Source organism: Taudactylus pleione, unplaced genomic scaffold (assembly GCF_031769625.1).
Source record: "Taudactylus pleione unplaced genomic scaffold, aTauple2 ptg000139l, whole genome shotgun sequence".
Taxonomy (NCBI): domain Eukaryota; kingdom Metazoa; phylum Chordata; class Amphibia; order Anura; family Myobatrachidae; genus Taudactylus; species Taudactylus pleione.
This window is the reverse complement of record NW_028284541.1, coordinates 5,260,951-5,284,665: the sequence shown is the minus strand read 5'-3', so window position 1 is coordinate 5,284,665 and position 23,715 is coordinate 5,260,951.

Here is a 23,715-nt window from a genome sequence, read left to right as displayed (position 1 = left end):
GCGGAAGCAATTGGAAAGTGCTGCCTCTGTAGGTAGATAGAGATACTAAATTGCTATTGGGAACTCTGTGTTCTATTTACATCAAGCCGGTGAACATAAGTTATTAAATCTGCCTATGGAAGACATTTAAAGAGACATTGTTTCACTTACAATTGTAATTAATCAGCTGGTGAACAATATTATTATTTCTGTTACTGTGGATGCAATCGTTCTTATTCCCCAGGTGACACTGGCTGGATATTCACTGAATTTTCCAGAGGAGTATGCTATTTATGGTGAATTAGCCATTTAGATATTGTATGTGTATGTGTCATATCTATTTATTTATTTAATACATTTTATATATAAAGGAAGCCTTGTGTCAATCCAACATATTTATACATGCAATATATGTTTTTTTGCGCAGTTCACTGGGAGTTTTTTATTCAGATGCAAGGAGATGGTTAGTTTTATGGGTGTTGTGGGAGTGTCGCAGGTGTGGTTGCATACACAGAAGATCAAATTGTTAACATTGGAGACCATACTCATGAAAAATCTATATCTACCATGGGGCTGGTGCAAGTTTCAATGGTGCAACTAATGATGGCATCTAAAGATACACCAATCGGTATAACAGTGCCTGAATGCACTCAAAAAGGGCATCTTAGGACCTCATTCAGAGCCGGGCGCTATTTGCGCTCGCTCATTCAGAAAAAAGGGGTGGCTATGAACTGTTCGCTCTGTGCGGTCTGTTCACGCCTCTAGGTCTGAACGAGCGAACAAAACATGCGGTCGTTTTTTGGAAAACTACGCCCCCTGGCCGCTCGCATCCTACGTCATGTCCGCTATTTATTAGATTAATCGAGTACATCGACCAGCGTATGAACTGCTCGCTATTCTTGTGGTTGGTTTTTCCTACCGCAATCTTGCGAGCAGTTCTGACTATAAAATAACCCAGTGACGTGGTCAATGATGCTGCTGTATTAATTATGCACACCCATAAAACGCCCGTTTTGACCTTTAAGCACGCCTGCGTTCGGATCTCCACTCCCTGTTTTCAAGCACCTTCCCCCGTTACCACCCACATACGCCTCCTCCTGTCACTCAAAATAGGAGGCATTCGCTATTTAGCGAACAAACGATTTTCGGGCGCACAGACTGGTTCGCGCATGCGTATTACGATCCGTACGCATGCGCAGTTGGGCAAACATCGCTCGGAACGAACGAGCGGCAGCTTACGAGCGGCTCTGAATCAGGCCCTTAGTCCTTACCCAGTCAGATACATGCATGTACACCAGGGGAAGGGCCGATACTAGCATTAGCATATAGTCACAGACATGACTACGGCAAAAGATGCTAAAGCGCCTAGCAGCAGCGACAGATATTATTGTAATATGATACTTAAGTACCCAGGTATCACTTTAACCTCTAATAATCCTCTATAATATTATTTTGAAAGGTTTTTTTTACTTTTTTGGGTATAGTGCTACATTATCCATCCCCTTCAATCTGAGTAAGTAGCAGACAGACTAGTATTCACTAAATATTACATGCACAGTTGGTATTCACTCTAACACATCTGCTGGCCATTAAGTGTATATTTTTGCACTCTTATTTCACTTGTATCTTTAAGTGACACAGTGCTTGCTCTATTTTCTAAGTCAGAGGGGATATTCTTATCTGACTTTCATCACACTCAAGCTGTTCATCTTCCTCATGGGGGCTCGTCTGGGGCATTAGATCCTAATCAGAAACAAACTGTTCTTTATTTTACAAGGGCTGATTGAAAAGTAATGAGACTGATTTTTTTATTCAGAATCAGAATACTCAGGATCTGAATTGTTTTCTTTTGCAAAGTAGCGCCCTTTGCATTCAATACATTTTTTTGCAGTGTTTCAACAACGATTCGCAGACGTGCAGTAGACGGTTTTGTGACATCACTGTTAGTGTTACAGCTGTGGCATTTTTCACTTCATCATCTGTTGAGAACTTCTTTCCCCGCAGTTGTATTTTCAGGGTTGGGAATGCCCAGAAATCACAGGGCGCTAAGTCCGAGCTATATGGAGGGTGTACTAGTGCTGTCCCATTACTTTCAGTCAGTGCGGCCAATGCAACAGCAGTAACATGTGGTCAGTGTCAGGATGCGGCCTGGGATCAGCAGCTACTCACCACTGCGTCGGCTTCCCCTGATCTTCTGATGGTCAAACACTGGGTTCAGCAGAGGCTGGAAAGAGCAGGAAGTTCACTGGGGCTTGCGGTGGACGAGACCCTTCGCAAGCCCGATGGTCGTGATGGTTGCGACCATCGCGACCATCACCTGGCCGCCCGCTGTGGGTGGTTACCCACAGCTTAACAAGCGGCCTGGAGGCCGGCCAAAAAAAAAAAGCAGGCCGTCCTGATTCAGAGCGAACGCTCGCTATTTGCGAGCGCCTCTGAATCAGACCCTAAATTAGCAGGTGCTGCAGCAACCCAGTATGAATTTGTTATAATACAAAACGAAAGAATTTAGATGCCAACAATAAAATTAAATAATTCTATATTTTTATTCATAAAATTATTTGTTATAAGCGATTGACAAGCTGTGAGCATTTGGGGGTTGTGATGGGGGGGCTGGTTGGAGAAATGCAGGCGTGCCTGTCCGTTTGAACGCTGTTGCATGGGCGTGCATAAATTAGCCAGTGCGATGGCATACGCAGCATGTGTACTCACTGCGTGCAACAAGGTTAGCAATGTAGAGGTAAGGTCAGGGCTGCTGTAATTCTGCGTGAGGGATCGATGGTACTCGCTGTTTCCGAAGTTATTATGGATGTGTGAGAGGGGAAATGGGCATCTGCATGTTGTCCGTGCGAGCGCTTTACGATTGCATGCATTAGCATACTTTCGCAGCAGACCTGTGTGCGCTATTGCAACCGTGATCACATTAGCGATCCTTGCTGAATGAGGCCTGGAGTCTCTTTGAGAAGTATATTTATATTACCAGCTGAAAGCAAGTTCAGGTGGTCCAGATCCTTAAGCGAATGGAAATTAGCATCTATAGCTGTAATGAATGGAGACTAGTAAACCTGGTGATATTACCAGATGCTGGAAGTTCACTGGAAGTATTACAATGTCATTGGAAATATAGATGTAGACCAGGGGTCACGGACCACAGTAGATGTGTCTCTCAGTATGTATAGGCAGGAGTGAAGACTGGGAGTTCTAGATGCACAACGGAGGTAACTCACTGCAATAAATAGCAGAAGTAGAGACTGGCAGGTCCCGAACCATCTATGCTGGCAATCAGTATGGCTGGTGGTGCAGTTTATGTATGTCCACAGTGGAAATCACTGACAGCTCCGTGTAACTGAGAGGGACGTTCAGGAAAACAACCGGCTCCACCTAACATGTTTCATCCCGTCACACGTGACTTTCTCAAAGACTAGAAAAACCATCCGATATTTATCCTGCAGACACAAAAACAAATGTAAATAAATGTATTTGCACCCCTTACAGTGCAATATGATTTGTTCCAGAATCCAAATACAAAGGTACTTACTTTTTTTTTTGCTTTGGTCCCAACTATGTCTTGGTTACTGACTGTTTTTTTTTTTTTTTTTTTTAAGTGTGCCATCATCAACCCCAAGAGGTAGCTCTTCCTTTACCTAAGATCATTGCCGGACCTCAATCACATAAATAATATATAGAAATTAGAAAATTGTTATTCACCAATGGCCCCAATCCAACCAGATGGAGCTCAGCAATTAGGAAGTGAAGAATGACCAATCATTGTAGTGTCCAGATGGACAAAGCTGGTATGAAATAATATCTAAGGATACCAATCTGGGATGCACAATAAAAGCTGTTTCATGGTGATCACCAAGCCCTCCAATAGATGATTAACAATACAAAAAATAAGGAGAGCTAGATGTGTCAACCCAAAATATAAAATATAAAGTGAATCAATGCTTGAAATACAATGTATTAATTACGAGATAACAATTAAAAAAAAAAAAACAGGAGAAACAAAAGTTATGGATGTGTTAACTTCAGAACACTATAGGGCTGATTTTGATTCCAACAAGTAAAGTGCAACGAGTTCACAGCTAGTTTTATTGTACAGGTTGCAAATATTAAAAAATAAACTGACAAAAGAAGTAAATTTTATACCTGCTGAACATTATTTTAACATTTAGCATCTGATTACAAGTTGCGCGCAATTGTGAATGTGGTCAGATTTTGCGCAAACTTGTACCGCCTGCATTCGCAACTTTTGCAAGTGATTCCAGTCATATGAATCTCAGTCACTTCTCATTTATGGGTGGTGCTGGGTCGCAACAGTATGGCAGAGTGGTGCTCACACATAGGGGAAGTATTCCATGGGCATGTACATGGGTTTCAGAGATTTCATGATTTCAGTCGATTCTAAATGTAGGAGTTGCACCAGGAGAAAGGGAAAGGAAATTAAGGGAGTCGAGGACGAGAGAGTGTATAAAAAATTGATGTCAAGGTGGATTGTCACGACCTGGCCCTTGAGGTTTCCAGTCAGGGGACTGGGAGTCGGGGTGACTAGGTGGGGAGGCAGCAGTAGATGAGGAGGAAGTACATACAACTTCCTCGATGGCTAATTCTGGGTGTTGATGAGACCTGACCATGGAGTCTAACTCATTGGTGGTTTTCACCAGTGACCCCTCCAATTGGGATATGGGTTTAGCTGCGCCCAATTAGCAGGTCGCAGCCCACTGATCATGGACCCAGGAATTAGCAACTGACAGAGAAATAAGAAAAGACAACTGAGTGGCTGGAGATTATCAGTGGTGAATATCGGTAATTACTGATGTTAGTAATACTGAAGTATATTGGTAGAGACCGATGTAGAATATCACTGTTACTGACTGATGTTGAATATCACTGAAGTGTCTGATGCTGAATATCACTGAAGTAACTGATGTTGAATGTCACTGAAGAATATCGGTAGTGACCGATGCTGAATATCACTGGAGAACAACAGTAGTGACTGAAGTTAAATATCACAGAGACTGGTGAAGCACACTGAGGATACAACAGCGTGGTGCCTGTAACAGTGATCTGAAGCTAGCAGCTACTGGAGAAGAGAAGTTGTTCAGGCGACTTCCTGTTTCCTGGAATCCTGCTTTATACCCTTAGGTAGCCGTCCATTGGAGGAGAGAGTCAGCTGAGAGATGACCAGGCTACCATTGGTGGAGGGTCCGGTCAGGTGAGACAGACAATATGATTGCGCCATGAACGCCGTCACAGGAACTCTGATATAGAGGATTGTGTGGAAGTCAACAGGGGTCTGTGAGCTTGTCACCTGTCGTTGCACCTGATGTCTAACCGTGCGGCTAGTCAGGGGAAGCCGGCGCGCGGTGAGTAATGGCCGATCCCAGGCTGAATCCTGACATGGATGAATACTGGGAAGTGACCCTTTTACTTGGTAATTTTACATTGGTCTCTTTAGTTAGGGCAGATTTGATGTAGTGTAGGGTCAGGCTGCTGTACACAATGATTATACAGTATTTTGAGACTGTGAGGAAGCCGGAGCACCTGGAGGAAACCCACATATCGCAATGCATTCCACCTGTAATCCATATAGGGTTAACAGCTTTTATTTCATATTCTCAGACAGAGGCGTGATCAAAACCGCAGTAGAGTTACAAACATGTTTTGCTATTTTCTGACCGCTCTAATAAAAACTGTTAAATGGATTTATAGTATCAGATTAGCAGATATATATATATATGCCATCTGATCTACATGCCCCTTTATATGCCTTCAGAGCCCACTCATGCCCCTTTACATGCCATCGTAGAGCCCCCACATGCCACTTATTTCCATCTGACTGCTTCACATGCCCTTGTATATGCCATTGGCCCCCTCCTCTACATGCCACTCTATATGAGAGCATCATTATGCCCCTTTGTGTGCCATTTCATCCACATGCCTCATCATATGCCATCAGAGAGCCACTACAAACCTATTATTATATACTGTATATTAATATAAGTATACTCCATGTGTTTCACATGCCCATGTATATGTAAGCAGAGCTCCCAGAGCCCCTTCATGCCGTATATATACTCACACCCCACTTCTGCATGCCATTGCCACTTTAGATGCTAAGAATGAGAGCCCCCAGCATGCCCTTTTTGTCATCCGACGCCTCACTTCTCCTTGTAACATTACATATGTTGCATGGTACAACCTATAAATGTTCTCTAATAGCAGATACACTGCATCATAAAAGTTGCTGTAGTTACTCCAGTGGCCAAAGCAAATCACAGTTTGTGGACAATCCCAGCAGACATGTCAGACATACAGAGAGTACTCTGTGGGTGGAGTGCTTCTGGCATGTTTGCTGTATAATACCATATTGGTTACTGACCTATTACACACTACAGCGGAACTGCTGAAGAGATGGATTGTGTTGATCCGTGGTAAGTATCCCTGAATAATTCAAAGGAGGAGAGGTATCAATCCTTCTAAAAAAGGAGAAGTGGAGGTGGTTCCCAGAGCAACCAATCAAATTGGAGCTGTTATAGAACGTACTAGATAAATGATAGTTGGAATCTGATTCGTTGCTAACACATCTCCCCCAAATGTGAAAACTTCCAAAATGGTGGCTTTATTTTGTCTCATATCCACTGTATATAGCATGGGTGTGGGTGACATAAACTGTATCTACTGTATAAAAACTCAAGGTACTGTATGCCGTAAACCAAGCTAAGTCACCTTTACTACTAAATCATTCTAATAAATGTAGCCAGTGTTAGGTATCTCTGTGACCCCTAATGGAAGAGTCTTTGCTAGAAAAACAATATCGGATGGCAGCCTTGTTGGATTATGTTGCCTGTTAATGTATGCAGAGGATCTTAATGCAGAATACTGACAGCCTTCATAAATATTTACTTCTGTCTTACACTGTTTACCTTGTTAATTATGGAAATAAATCCATTTATGTGCTGACATTTAGTTTTCTAGTAAGTAACAATACTGTACGTTAAGGATAATTGGGAGTATATGTTAAGTCATCTGCAATATTGACCTTTATGGATGAGTCATCAACCTAGTTTTATTTATAGTGGATTTACAAATGATATGGTGATATATTACTGAGAAGAAAATATGCACAAACTAAGGGGTATAATTACTAAAGATCGGAGTTTCAAAGATGCCGATTCTCTGTGAGTTTGAGGGCTGGATTTAAAAGGAAGAGAGTAAAACATGCAACACAATTCCAGCAGGGGCAGATTTTAAGATAACTTTGGCCTAAGCTAAAGGATTTTATCAAACCGGCCTATGATCAGTGGTGAGCGCAGGGGGGGTTTCTGAGTACCCAGAGACCCCCTTGACAGACCAAATTTTTTTCTGTGACGAGTCGACGCAATTTGCCACAGTCCACAATCAGAGCCAGCCCCCTTGCACCAATTTAGCCGTACTCCCTCTTCAAAAACCCTACAAATCACATTGTGAGTAAGTGGGGCCTAAGGACACATACATGTAGGATTTGTATACAGAGGGGTTTTTTCCATTTCGAAGTCCTTCCATCTAGGTAAACAGTCTCTCTCTCTCTGGCTTTAGCACCAGTTACTGTTGGGGAACCTGATGTGTGTATAAAGGTATGATGCAGCCAAGTTCTGGACTTATATGGGTCTCCAGCAGAGGCGTATCTATAATGGGTGCAGTGTGTGCGGGGCACACGGGCACCCGTGTCCAGGGGGGCCCCGCACCGCACACACTGCACCCATATTTTTTTTAAACTTACCTGTCCGAGGTCCTGCGTCGGGTGTCACTGCTGCTCAGAACATGGGAAAAATGGCCGCCGCGGCCATTTTCCGGTGTTCTGCGCATGCGCAGTAGACTCCGGGCACTAGAGTGCGGTGACTCGCCAGCCGCGTCAGTCGACTGCCAGCCTCCAGGGAGAGAGGAGGGGGCCCTGCACGAGGAGTGCACACGGGCCCCCTCCTCTCTTAAAATGCCCCTGGTCTTCAGGTAACACTGGTAACTTATTAAACCCCTTTCACACTACAAGCAATAACCTGGGTTACTGGACAGTGTGAAAGGGCCAGGTTGAAAAAGTGTTGAACAAGTGTTCAGCGACCTGGCATTTCAACCCTGGTGACGAGGAGGGTTGAACATGTGTTCAACCCAGCTCGCGGTGCAGTATGAACGGGTAACCCGGGTCGATACAACCCACGTCCCGTTCACTGCATAGAAAGAGCCTGTGCTTGGAGGGCCGGCTCAGCACGTGATGGCGGTGATGTCATTGACCCGGCATTAGTGACGGGTGAGGCCGCCAGTCTGAAAGGGGTCTCAGCTGGGTCGCACCCGGGATGGGCGCGTGAACAAAAACCCGGGTGTGGTCCGGCATACTTATGTGAAAGGGGTATAAGAAATGTTCCCCAGTGACTAAAGTTAAACCTCCATTATGCGCTATGATGTCACGTCCATTATCACCTGCTGCGGGCTGTTTCTGCCAGTTCAATCTCCAGTATACTGCTAGAATCTCCCATGCATGCTGTTCTGTAATGCTGTGCTAAGACAGCAGGTAGATGTATACTGACATAGTGGCAGTGCCAGCTTAAACCCTGTGGACGCCCCTAGGCAGTCGAAATCTCGGCGGCTCCTACGCAAATTATCTCCTAATACGTTTTTAAATTTTACTAACCCAACAGTTTTAATAAACCGTATGTAGGTTGCCCGAAATTTTTTTACAAACTGACAACTGACAGAAGATGAGCTTTTAAGAGACAAACTGTAATGTGAATCTGATGTCTATGGTTTATGTACTTTAAGTTGTGATTGGGTACATTACATTAATACAGTATTTTCTCTATAGAGTCCTAAATGTACAGTTTTTGTTTCTTTGAGTTGATTCAGTTTTTCTATCTTTTGGAAACAATGTAAGAAAGCTTGATTGTCATTTTCTTTCAAGATCAAATCAATATTATTATGATCCGTCATCGTGGGGCCCATAGGCTGATGCCTACTCGGCCTATTTGGTAATCCGGCACTGCATACTGGCCACAAAACCCAGTCATACCATAGTTATTATTACCTAGGAATAGAAGTCTTTCTCTGTAACAGCACAGCTCTATGCTGGGAACCAATATATAGTGACTGCTGTATTGGTGTTATATGTCTAAACCAGTGGTTCCCAAACTTTTTTGAATGACGGCGCCCTAGAGTATCAGCATTGTTTTCACAGCGCCCCCTAAGTTTAACTCTGATATGGAGAAATTCCAAAAATTATCTAGCAAAATAGAAAAGTATAGTAAATTTTGCTGACCTGTCATCCTTATTATTATTATTATCGTTTATTTATATGGTGCCACAAGTGTTCTAGCAGCGCCTTACAAGGTACATATCCAAAAAGTGACTTACAGTAAAATACAATACAATGAAGGACAAGGACATGGATAATATACATTGATACATAGGTGGCCATAACACCCACATAAGCAGCAAAGCATAGGCACCAAGTGTTAGGTGTCCTAGTGGTGAGTAAGAGGTAGATGAACATATAGTAAGGAGAAGCACAAGAGGGTAGAGGGCCCTGCTCGCAAGAGCTTACATTCTCAAGGGAAGGGGTAGACAGATGGGTGTGATACAGATGGGGAAGACAGGGAGGAGGGAGCATGTAGTAGCAAGTTAGGATGAGAGCTGGAAAGCGTTGATGAAGTAGTGGGTCTTGAGAGCCCGTTTGAAGGATTGTAGAGAGGTGGAGAGTCTGATGGGGAGAGGGAGAGAGTTCCAGAGGTGGGGAGCGGCACGGGCAAAGTCTTGGAGGTGGGAGTGGGAGGAAGTAATCAGCTGGCATGAGAGGAGGTGTGCATTTGTTGAACGAAGAGGGCGGACAGGAAAGTGAAGCGAGATGAGGTCAGAGATGTAAATGGGAGAGGAGTGTGTGAGGGCTTTGTAAGTGAGTGTGAGAACCTTGAATTGGACTCTGAAGGGGAAGGGGAGCCAGTGGAGGGCTTGTAGGAGAGGGGAGGCAGATGTAGAGCGTTTGGAGAGGAAGATAAGCCGTGCAGCAGCATTAAGGATAGACTGGAGAGGAGCGAGATGGGATTTGGGGAGGCCAGATAGGAGAAGGTTACAGTAATCCAATCTTGAGATGACCAGTGAGTGTATTAACGTCTTAGTTGTATCCTGGGTGAGAAAGGGTCTGATCTTGGAAATATTTTTAAGATGGAAATGACAGGACTGTGAGAGGTTCTGGATATGTGGTTTAAAGGAGAGTGAGGAGTCCAGGATAACTCCAAGACAGCGCACTTTGGGGCTAGAGGAGATAGTTGTGCCGTCAATTGATAAAGAAATAGTGGGAGGTGAGGTTATGTGGGAGGGCGGGAAGATGATCATCTCAGTCTTAGACATATTAAGTTTAAGAAATCGCTGGGACATCCAGGAAGATATAGCAGAAAGACAGTTGGAGATCCGAGTGAGGAGAGAGGGAGAGATGTCAGGGGAGGAAAGGTAGATCTGAGTGTCGTCAGCATAAAGATGATAATGGAGGTCAAAAGAGCTGATGAGTTCACCTAGAGAGGATGTATAGAGGGAGAAAAGGAGTGGTCCAAGAACAGAACCTTGGGGAACACCTACTGTGAGAGGATGTGGGGGGGAAGATAGGCCATGAGAGGAGACAGAGAAGGATCGATCAGAAAGGTAGGAGGATAGCCAGGAGAGGGCAGTGTCATGTAGACCAAGGGAGTGAAGGATTTGCAGCAGGAGAGGGTGGTCCACAGTGTCAAAAGCAGCAGAAAGGTCAAGGAGAATGAGTAGAGAGTAGTGGCCTTTGGATTTGGCAGCAAGGAGGTCATTGCTGACTTTAGTGAGGGCAGTTTCTGTGGAGTGGAGAGAACGGAAGCCAGACTGAAAAGGGTCAAGGAGGGAGTGGGAGGAAAGAAAGCTGGTAAGGCGGTTGTAAACAATACGCTCAAGGAGTTTGGATGCAAAAGGGAGGAGAGAGATGGGTCGGTAGTTGGCGAGAGTGTTAGGATCAAGAGTAGGTTTTTTAAGAATGGGGGAGACAAGGGCATGTTTGAATGCAGAAGGGACAGTGCCAGATGAGAGGGAGAGATTGAGGAGGTGGGCAAGATGGGAACAGGCACAGGAAGAGAGGTAGCAGAGGAGACGTGAGGGGATAGGGTCAAGGGGGGGAGGACTGGATAAGGGCCATGACTTCCTCTCCAGATACGGGGGAGAAGTATGTTAGTGTAGGTAAAATGGAAGGGGAGGGATGACTCGGGAAAGGAGGAGGTGTAGTGCTGGGCGACTGGTGGGATATGATATCCTGACGTATGAAGTCAATTTTAGGTGTGAAGTAGGAAGCAAAGTCAAGGGCAGAGAGCAAGGAGGGAAGGCGAGGAGGGGGTGGGCAGAGGAGGGAGTTCAGGGTGGTGAAGAGACGCTGCGGATTAGAGGATTGGGAGGAGATGAGGTGCTTGAGGCTCAGTTATGTGGTGGGGACAGGTTTGCGTTTCTTTGTCCACATATTTACATTACATGGACCATAAATAATTTGATTTGGTGCTGGATCACCAACCTGAGGCACCCCTGCAAGTCTCCCAAGGCACCCCAGGGTGCCACGGCGCACAGTTTGGGAACCACTGGTCCACACATTGTGTGTGGTGTCTAAAAACAGGACTGGTATATTATGTGTTGGACACAAGCTTGACATGTACAATAAGTCGTGCACAAGCTGGTAAAATCTGATTGCATGTAGCCTGTATATTATGTGTGAGGAACAGGTTTGTTGTAATCCAGCCTCCTCCTGGTGAGAGGTGATGGCCCCATCCACTGTCCCCTCTTGTCCATGTATAGAGTAAAGAGAATAATCACATTGTGTAAACACATGCAAGTGTTCTCACTAAGCAAAGCATACATAAAAATGAACCTAATACAAATAGCTTAAAAAAATCTATATTGTCTTCTCGTCTGTAGTTTTTTTAATCACTTAATGAATTTTTACCATGAAATACATAAGTGCATCCAGAAGCCACCTAAACAGTTTATTGTAAACTTGCTAATCTCAGTCACACCATAAACGGGTGCAATGAGCCACTTCTCCAGGGTGAACCCATTTTAACCGAATACAAAATGTTACTTTTATTTTATGAGATACAATATGACATTTGACACCCATTGAACGGTTGTGGACTTGCCTGGAGCTAATTCTGAATCAGGCCTTTTGTTTAGTGTTCAGCTAGACCTCTGACTACATTTCAACAGGAGGCAAACAGCTGTCGTGTTTTCATATATACGGAAGTGGAACACAAAGACCCCAATATTTCTGAAATCACTATATTGTGCCGTCCTAAGTTGTACATGGCATTACCGGCAATATAAAATAAATGGCATCTACATACAGGGGCGCCGAGAGGGGGGGGGCAGTTACTAATTACCTCTGCCCGTGCTGCTGGAGGGGCCAGGCGTGGGGCCCGGGAACGGTGCCAACCCCCTCCCTCTTAAATCACAGCAACCCAACATACGCTGCCGTGTGCCGCAGCAGTCTCCTATGCATGTGGGGGGAGCAATCGCGACCCCTCTGGCTTTGCTCCGGGCTGAGGGGCTCACAGTGCCCCCTCCCCAGCACGCAGCGCCACTGCAAAGATCTTTTTTTTTTTAAGGGGGCATGGCCACGTCTTCACGATTAGGTCACGCCCCCTTCACCCAGGCCTCGCCAGCCTCTCTACGCCCCTGTCTACATAATCAAATTAGTGAAAGATGTATTAGCTTCGGTATATGAATTTATAACACAAGTGGCAGGATTCATTGTATAAACAGCTAGGAAATATTTACTTATATTTCTACCTCTGACATCACTAGTCAAAGCAGGGACAGAACTATGGGAGACAATGGAGGCACCTGCTGCGGGGCTCCAGCTCTGAAGGGGCACCTCCTCCATTGTCCACAACATATTCACCCCACTTAGGGCTATAACTATGTACCCGGAGTGTACCGTCACGGCCGCCCAATACGTGGCACCTCTTCCCAGCACCTGAGAAGCCATCATACACTAGTGCAGAGCTCAGTGTCAGACCATCAGCTGCCACCTACGTCTATCTGTAGCCCTGTCCCTACTCATTGGTGTCAGGTAAGAGGACATGGGAGGTGGGGGCCTGGGCACCAGCGACTGAGTCTGGGGGGCAGATCTTTGGTGGAGCAACTTCCTGGAATGTGATGCTGTCGGCAGTAGACTGGGCATTTTGTGATTTGTAGTCCCACCACGGTGGCAGTCTTACACTATCTTTACTTAAGCTCAGTCCTCAAAGCCACCACAACAGGTGGTTTTCCCCTCCATTAGGGGTATCAGGAGGGCTCCCCACTCCACATCAGGTTGCTTTCGGCCCTATCAGGAGGACTCTGAGCCACATGCCAATTGCACCATCCAGGTCACTATCTTATCTGTGACTAATGCATACAGATGTGTCCACGTACATCTATAGTGCTTGAGCGTAGAGTGACTCGGTAGTGCCGAGCATCTTTTTCTGGGAATTTTTCCCCTCAAATGCGTCTCATTCACACAGTGATGCGAATATGATGCACATGCAGCTTCTGTTGATTAAAATGATCTGTGGCATGCATATATTTTGTGGGTAACTGCATGTGTATCTGCATGTGAAATGCTACATTACAGTGTCAGCGGATGTGACGGGGGGCACCACATTATAATTTGCCTCTGGGCGTCTGAGATGAACTTACACCACTGAGTCAAAGATAATATCTCACTGTGATGACTATGTTAGGACTTTCCTCATCAATGCCAGAGAGTGACAAAGGTCAAATACTTCCAATTAGCATGTGATAATACACTGTATGTGAACAATACTTCATTTTTGTTTCTCTCCTTAAAATGTACTCAGGTAACTATTATAATGCATAATGTCCATGCAGAATCGGCCCTTCTGCTCTCATAGTCCTAACCCCTATGTATAAATAAAATAATGGCCCCATTGCGTTATTGCTTTTAAGTATTTCAATAATAGAATTATAATTACCATGATTATTGATGTTAGATATACTGTATATGTTATATATCTAAATTGTTATGAATATAATCTGGGTTTTACCTCTAACTTTCAACATGAAGAAATTGCATTCTTAGATGTAGCTTTAAGTGCAAAAACTTGTCTAGGAGATACCAGAGAAATTAGCACTTCCATGTATTTTAAACCCGTTGACAGTAATAACTATTTGGATTGTAAGAGCTGTCATTATGGTAGATGGAAGAAAAATCTTCCTTTCTCACAATTAGTGAGACTGAGACGTAATTGTACAACTTTACATATGGTTGATGAACAGTCAAAAATATATCTAACTAGATTTCTAGAAAAAGAGTATCCTCCTGACCTTATAAATTCTGCTGTTGAAAGATCGAGGAATTTAGAAAGAATGGAGCAGGTAAGTTTAAAATATAAGACCTCCCAAGTAAATGTGGAGGCTAGTGAGGGTCCCCCAAAAATAAAGTGCCCGTTCGTTACTCGATTTAATGCTTTTAGTGGAGACATTCGGAAGATTTTAAATAAACATTGGCATTTGATCAAAATGATAAAAATGATAAACCTGAACTAATGTTCAGGAGAGCGAGAACCTTAAAAAATTACCTATTACCCAGTCTACTACCTTTAGTAGGAGATCAATTGAAACCAACTTCACTTCTTAGTAAAACCAAGGTTTTTTTTACCTGTAATTCTTGTAAAGTTTGCCTATATGGTTTTAGAGGCAAAAAAGCCTTCTCTGGTAATGATAGTGAGAAAGAGTACAAAGGGTGTGATCAATTGCAATACCACATATGTAATTTATATGTTGATATGCGGGTGCAGAAAAAAATACATGGATAAAACCAAAAGAGCACTAAATATCAGAATCCTGGAGCATACCAGGAATATAAGGAATCTGGCTGAGAATCACAGTGTCCCTAGACACTTAAGGTGTGCCAGGGAAGTAGTTACACAATTTAAGATTTTTGGATCTTGAACAAGTGGTATTGGACCAGAGAGGAGAAGATAGACTAAATCTACTATCCAAGCTGGAAACTTTTTGGATTGTTACTCTAAACGCATTACATCCTTCTGGTTTAAAAGTGGGGTTTTATAATTACACCCTTTCTATTCTATACATTCATTTCAATTTATTATATATATTTTTTTATGTCTGTGTTTAACCTTTATTTAATAACTGCAGTCATAAAGGTAGTCTTTTAAATGCATGTGTATATATATATATATATATATATATATATATATACAGTCAGGTCCATAAATATTGGGACATTGACAGAATTTCAGATTTTGGCCTCTATTCACCACCACAATGGTTTTGAAATTAAACAAATAAGATGTGCTTTAACTGCAGACTTTCAGATTTATTTTGAGGGTAATTACATCCAAATCGGGTGAACGGTGTAGGAATTACAACAGTTTCAATATGTGCCTCCCACTTTTTAAGGGGCCAAAAGTAATGGACAGGTGTGGGCTATTCCCTCATTATTTCATTATCAATTAAGCAGGTAAAAGGACTGGAGTTGATTCTAGGTGTGACATTTGCATTTGGAATCAGTTGCTGTCAACTCTCAATATGAGATCCAAAGAGATGTCACTATCAGTGAAGCAAGCCATCATTAGGCTGAAAAATCAAAACAAACCCATCAGAGAGATAGCAAAAACATTAGGTTGGCCAAATCAACTGTTTGGAACATTCTTAAAAAGAAAGAACGCACCGGAGAGCTCAGCAACACCAAAAGACCCGGAAGACCACGGAAAACAACTGCGGTGGATGACAAAATAATTATTTCCCTGGTGAAGAAAAACTCCTTCACAACAGTTGGCCAAATTTAGAACACTCTCCAGGAGGTAGATGTATATGTGTCAAAGTCAACAATCAAGAGAAGACTTCACAAGAGTGAATATAGAGGGTTCACCACAAGATGCAAACCATTGGTGAGCCACAAAAACAGGAAGACCAGATTAGAGTTTGCCAAACAACATCTAAAAAAGCCATTACAGTTCTGGAACAACATCCTATTGACAGATGAGACAAAGATCAACTTGTACCAGAGTGATGTGAAGAGAAGAGAAGGAAAGGAACTGCTCATGATCCAAAACATACCACCTCATCAGTGAAGCATGGTGGTGGTAGTGTCATGGCGTGGACATGTATGGCTGCCAATGGAACTGGTTCCCTTGTATTTATTGATGATGAGACTGCTGACAAAAGCAGCAGAATGAATTCTGAAGTGTTTCGGGCAATATTATATGCTCATATTCAGTCAAATGCTTCAGAACTCATTGGACAGCGCTTCACAGTGCAGATGGACAATGACCCGAAGCATACTGCAAAAGCAACCAAAGAGTTTTTTAAGGCTAGAAAGTGGAATGTTATGCAATGGCCAAGTCAATTCCCTGACCTGAATCCGATTGAGAATGCATTTCACTTGATGAAGACAAAACTGAAGGGAAAATGCCCCAAGAAGAAGCAGGAACTGAAGACATTTGCAGTAGAGGCCTGGCAGAGCATCACCAGGGATGAAACCCAGCGTCTGGTGATGTCTATGCGTTCTAGACTTTAGGCTGTAATTGCCTGCAAAGGATTTGCAACAAAGTATTAAAAAGTGAAAGTTAGATTTAGGATTGTTTAGTTTGTCCCATTACTTTTGGCCCCTTAAAAAGTGGGAGGCACATATAGAAACCGTTGTAATTCCTACATCGTTCACCTGATTTGGATGTAATTACCCTCAAATTAAATCTGAAAGTCTGCAGTTAAATCACATCTTGTTTGTTTCATTTCAAAGCCATTGTGGTGTTGAATAGAGGAGAAAATATGAAAATTCTGTCAATGTCCCAATATTTATCGACCTGACTGTATATGTATATATATATATATATATATATATATATATGTTCAGTGATATTTACCACACGATTACACACAAAGCTCTCATTTTATATGGAGATTGTTATTTTACAGTGATATGAATCTGAAGAGGTTAAAATAAAAGTAAATTTGTAGTCAGCTATCGGAAGTATTGCAGCTAATGTGCTACAACTCTGATTCATGTTAGAATTTCTGTGTGTAATACTAGCATCTTGTTTTTAATGTATTTAAATTGAGGTTATGGATGCATTATTGATATTTGCAATGTAACAATGTGTTTTAAATGTAGCTATTTGTATAGTATTTTAGTTGCTTCTATTATGTAACCAGTGATTGGTTACAAATTGGTTTTTAAGGGGAGTTCTGGAGACGCTAGGCCAGCCCTCTGACAAAGTCCAAGTGACAAAATGCCTAGGGGCGTGGCCTAGCGTGACCATAATGTAATACAGGATTGTCGGCTGAGCATGCTGTGTTTGCCCGTAGAGGATTTTATTCAAGCCTGTCTACTACCGGTGGCTTGACCGCCACTGTCAGTACGTGATTCACTCCCTTATCTGAGAACTACCTTTTAATAAATACTTGCTTAATGCATTATGTGGCGCACCCTTCATTTCTTTTTGTTTTAGAATTTGTAAGACCCGATTGTGGATACAGGTGTTTGAAAGGGGAGGACGCCAACCTAATACATGTGGTGTTAGTGCCAACAGGTTGGCAGTGGGAATCAGATGTAATGAGAACCGAGACTGATTGAATTTTTCTATAGTGAAAGAGCAGCACTTGGGTTCTCTCATAGGGGTCTATTTACTAAGCCTTGAATGGAGATGAAGTCAATGGAGTAAAAGTTCCAGCCAATCAGCTTCTAACTGCCATGTCACAGGCTGTGTCCAAGGCTTAGTAAATAGACCCCATAGACTGACCACACCACTAGTGACACATTCTAGCAGGCAGCAGTTTCTATCCCCACCAGGTGCGTTTCTAGAGAGGAGGGGGCCCGTGCAGTCTCCGACATGGGCCCCCTCCTCTCCGCACGGCGGCCGCCAGTGCACTGAGCTGTGCGCGGCCAGCGCCGGAGTTATAAACTCTGGGCACTAGAGTGTGCCCAGAGTCTATAGTGTATGCACAGGTCACCGGGAAAATGGCCGCGGTGGCCATTTTCGCTGTACAGCGCATGCGCAAACAACATTTTCCAGTCGTTTTTCTGCGCCGGACCGCCGCGCCGACGTGGGACTCCGGAGAGGTAAGTAATATTATGGGTGCAGGGTGTGCGGTGCGGGACCCATGTTCAACGCACACCCTGCACCCATTGTAGATACGCCCCCTGATTCACACAGAGCCGCCTACACTACAGAATTACCAGACTGAAGATACACTTTGGATTTCAAGCGCTAAATTTCTTGATAAAAGAACAGCACTTACATGTGTCCTCATACATTGTGGGTTCACAAGCGTCAAACAGTTAAATGTTAAGTAAAATATGCAGGGCCGGATAGGCAGGGCGACAGGGGCGGTCGTCCTGGGGCCCCCACACATAGGGGGCCCCCACACCCTGTACCAGACCTCCGGCAACTGCTACTACTTACAAAAGGGAGTACAGCATTTAGCTGCATCCGCTGCGGTCCCCGGTAGCTCAGCTGTTCCCTTACAGCGGCTGCCGAGGACTCGGCAAGAATGGACTCGGCTGTAAAGGATCAGCTGCCTATAATCCGGCCCTGCCGAGGAGACTCACTGCAGTGACAGTCACAGTCTCATGAGATTATGAAGTCAAATCTCGCGAGACTGTGACTGGTCTACAGTGAGCCTGGCTGCGTACAGTGCGTGCGAGGCGGCAGAGCAGCTGCTGAGACGGACACCCAAGGAGCCTCCTCAGCATTTTCGCAGGCAAAAGAGCAGTGAGCCTGAGAGCTGAAACGAAGGTAGCCTGCTGTCCCCCCACTAAAACACCCAATACTATAAATTAGAATAAACATATTTAATATGAGCATTTGAAAGTAATTTCTGTGTATATATATATATATATATATATATACATACACACACACACACACACACACATATACATGTCTACTGTGTGTATATAAATATTTTACACACATATATATATATATATATATATATATAGCAGGAGAAATGGAGCGCACTCAGTTAATTTGTAGATCCGCAGGTGCAAGGTCAGAAGAAATCCAAATATACATACAGTCCCAAAATAGTGACAAAATGGAACCAGGACCAGGACACCGCGGTATTCAAAACATGTTGATTTAATAAACCATCACAACAAATGTCCAAGTACAGCCATAACGGGTATAGGTACTGACTGAATTGAATACATGATAGATGATACTGAGCAGTTCTAGCAGTTCATATGCACATGTGAAAAAACCGGGGAGTCATGCTCTGAACCCCGACGGCCGTTTCGTCTACCTTTATCAAGGGACTAAAGCCTAAACATCCAGAGCAGTATTAAATACCCAAAGGCATAAGTGTCAAGCCACCTCACCTGTGTCAGACGGCAGCAGTCGGCAACAGCAGGATTCCACGTGTGCGGCCAAGTCCCGGCAAGCCGCTCCGACGTCATCGCCGCCGCGCCCACTAGTGACGCGGCGGAGGTAACCATAGAGCCAGCAAGCCAAAGACCGCCGCAGATCGTGTAACCAGCACACAGCCTGACATGCCGTACTGGCACCCAACATAAAACCCCTGCACATAGTAACAATAAGACATACAAACTCACAAACAACATATAACATCTAAATGTAGATCACACTATAATCATAAATATATAATGGTGACAGCAAAGAGTCCACGAACTCGGGAATACTGCAAACATTACCAATACACATATTATATTGTAGAAATGGAGATAATAAGTCACCGAACGCTACTACAAAGGGGTTGATTGAGAGTACCACCTAGTAATATAATTTAAATATTTGCAAATATTGTATATAAAGTGCAATTGTAGTGCTAATAACTAATCAACAAAACGATTTGAAGAGTATTCCAATTAATATACCGCAAACATGTAAGATCAAAATGAGAAATAAATATAGCAGCACAGGAGAGTATACAAAAAAGATCAGCCATAAAAACTTTGAGGCTAAATTCAAATTTTTAAAAAAAAATGCTTAAAATATATATTTGAATAGCTTGAAAGAATTCATATAATGCTTATCTGTGTTAAGTTCATTTCAGGTAAGAGTCAGCTTGCTCAACGCGTTTCATCCATCCATCAAGTGATGAAGTCCTTGTATGAATGAAACGCGTTGGTACAGCTGACTCTTACCTGAAATTAACTTAACACAGATAAGCATTATATGAATTCTTTCAAGCTATTCAAATATATATTTTAAGCATTTTTTTTTTTAAATTTGAATTTAGCCTCAAAGTTTTTACTGCTGATCTTTTTTGTATACTCTCCTGTGCTGCTATATTTATTTCTCATTTTGATCTTACATGTTTGCGGTATATTAATTGGAATACTCTTCAAATCGTTTTATTGATTATTTATTAGCACTACGATTGCACTTTATATACAATATTTGCACAAACGTGCCTGTATATGAAATATTTTGCCAAATCCTATAATCAGGATTAAGGCATGTATAAGCATTTATTTGTCTGTGTTTGTTTGTTCTGATATATGTTTTTTAAATACCATATTAAATTGATAATATTTTAAATATTTGGTCACATTTTACATTTTATCCTATTAATTTATGCACTAGATCTTTCTTGCACAATTGCACCTTTGTCACAAAGTATACGTCAGTCGCTCAAAACCTAGTAAATTTACACTATATATATATATATATATACACACACACTATATAATATATATATATATATATATATACTGTATAAATATGTATATGCAAATGGAATAAACCAATGAAGATCAAGGGGACTGAAGTCTAATCTCATATCTATCTATAATCTACGTATCTATCTGTCTATCTATCTATCTATCTATCTATCTATCTATCTATCTATCTATCTATCTATCTATCTATCTATCTATCTCATATCTATCTATCTATCTATCTATCTCATATCTATCTATCTACAGGCTTGCCTACCCTCCCGCTTTGGTCGGGAGCCTCCCGAATATCGGGTGCCGCTCCCGACCCCCCGGAAAGGCAGGCAAGCCTCCCGGCTGCCACCTGACCCCCACGTTAATTACAGAAACCCTCGCAGCGGAGGGGGCCAGTGACGCGACTTGCAAAGAATCGCGTCATCGTGGCCCAGCCCCCTGCTTCATAATGCCAATCTTTTCGGCATTGTGAAGAGGGGGCAGAGCTACGATGACGCGATCTTGTGACCCCGTCCCCAATGCCACATCATAACCTGGGCCACGCCCCCCGCTGTGCTCAGACATTCAGCTCCCTCCTGGAAGGAGGTAGCTGAATGTAGGCAAGTATGTCTATCTATCTATCTATCTATCTATCTATCTATCTATCTATCTATCTATCTATCTATCTATCTATCTATCTAAAGCAGAATGGAGATGGCCACTCCTAAATCCAAGTTAAATATAACATTACAATACATTTTGTAAAGTGCTATTTGTATTGTTGTGATTTTTTTTTAAAAACACTATGGGGCTTATTCTTCCAATCGCTCCTGCAGCCTTCGGCCGGCAGCAGAAGCTGACACTGTGCGCATGTGCAGTATCAGTTTACCCCGGAGAAGACTTCCAGAAAATCCAGGGATATAACTCGCAGGGACAGCAGTTACCGAAACCGCTGTCCCTGCAAATTCCCCTTAGTACATAGGGGTAATATTTTCATTAAAACTGAAAATATTACCTGCGATATGGAACCTTAATAATCGTGGCAGTTCCTCAATTATTAACACATAGGCCCCTATATCATCTATTTTAAGGGATTGAAAACAATCACAATGCTGGTTGATATATTATACTTTTTTTTGTATAACATCACCCTTATATAATTTTGATAATTTTATTGATGGTGGCCCCCAAAAGTTTGTTGCCCTGGGGCCCCCACAGACCTTAATCCGGCCCTGAAAATATGGTACACTACTCCTCTTGGAGTGGCTCCATCGCGCTGGGCTTCTCGCACCATATAATGATAGACACTAGGGTAGGGGTGGGCAATAAGCGGCCCCCCAGCTGTTGCAGAACTACACATCTCAGCATGCCCTGCCACAATTTTGCTATTTGGCCATGCTAAAATTGTTGCAAGGCATGCTGGAATATGTAGTTCAACAGCTGGAGGGCCGCTTTTTTTGCCCACCCCTGCACTAGGGGGTAAATTTACAAAAGTGAGAGTTTTTAGAAGTGGGAATGTTGCCCATAGCAACCAATCAGATTCTAACTATTATCTTCTAGAAGGCACTGGTTAAATGTTAAGTAGAATTTGAATGGTTGCTATGGGCAACATCTCCACTTCTAAAAACTCTTACTTTAGTAAACTTACCCCCAGGCGTATGAGGACACAATTTTTTATCGCTAGTACAATACAAGAATGACATTGATACCCACAGTTTCCAAAGTCATTATGCAAACTTGGCACCCGTACTTGATTTCAGGAGCAGAGTATTTGTGCTGCAGGATTTGGATGTTGTCTTCTCCAATTTTTTCATTCTGCATTAAGATAAAAAAATATTGTCCTCCACTGACAATAACCACTGCATCTCAAACTCATTTATGTATGACATATACAGAATCACTGATGTTTGAACATGTTTTCTATAAAAGCCAGTCACTATACAGGGCCAGCATGGGCGCTCTGCCGGCCAGTGATGGCACCACGCCCCAAACCCGTGACATCATACTCTAGGAAGTAGAGCACTGCCCGGATTTACAGGCTGCAGGGTGTCTGGCTGGAGCATCCTTTGGACACCCCTGGTGACACTGCAGCAGCGCTACTGACTGAAGGGTGCCATTCCAGGAATCAAATGCAGCCAAATGCAGGTACTGTGGGGAGCGACGGTGCTGCCCCCAGGGTCTTGCCTCCTGGATGATGGCACCACTAACAAACCCCTAGTTACAGTGCCCTGGGTTTAAAACATAATAGGTTTTGGTCATGCTGCAAGGCAGAGCCTGTTTCTTAAGTACATAAGGACATACTGACAGGTTAAAGCAAAATGAAATAGTTGCTTGGGGTGTGGTATGTTAGGTCGACAGCTATCGTGCTGACATGCATCAGGTTGATATGAGAATGCATGCAACGTGTTGATATGTGTACACAGATGACATGTCGATATGATAGAATGTCGACCTAATGTCCCTGACAGCCCAGCAGTCACTTACCTGGTCCCGGCAGCTGCATCGGCTCCAGTGCGGCCTCCGGGTTCGAGGGGTCATGTGATCGTAACTTCTGCTGGAGACCTCTGAGGGAACAGTGGTTTTGGTAAGTATTTTAACCCTACCCCTATTCCTAACCCGCCCCCTAGTGCCTAACCAAAAACTACCCCCCAATCCCCCATTGTCTATGCCTAACCTCCCCCCGCAGCCTATACCTCCCAGCGGTGCCTAATTCTAACCGTTGGCGTTCTGTGAATGTCGATATTTCACATGGCGACATTCTGATGATGTCAACATGGTGCCTGTCCACACATTGAACCATGTCGACGTTCGAGCGTCAAAATTTTGGTGTCAACTTTATAAATGTCGACATGGCAACTGTCGACAATGTGACTGGATCCCCGTGCTGGTTTCCTTTTGCAAAACACTTATAAAGATTTGTTTAGTTACTATTACAAAAACAACATTTTTAATGCAAACATATTCACTAAAAACATTATTCAATTATCTGCGTACTAGTGTTTATTATAGTTTCTCTTCTTGTTAGTTCATGTCATTGTTGTTTCAGTTACGTGACCTTTTCTGCTACCGAAGGAAAA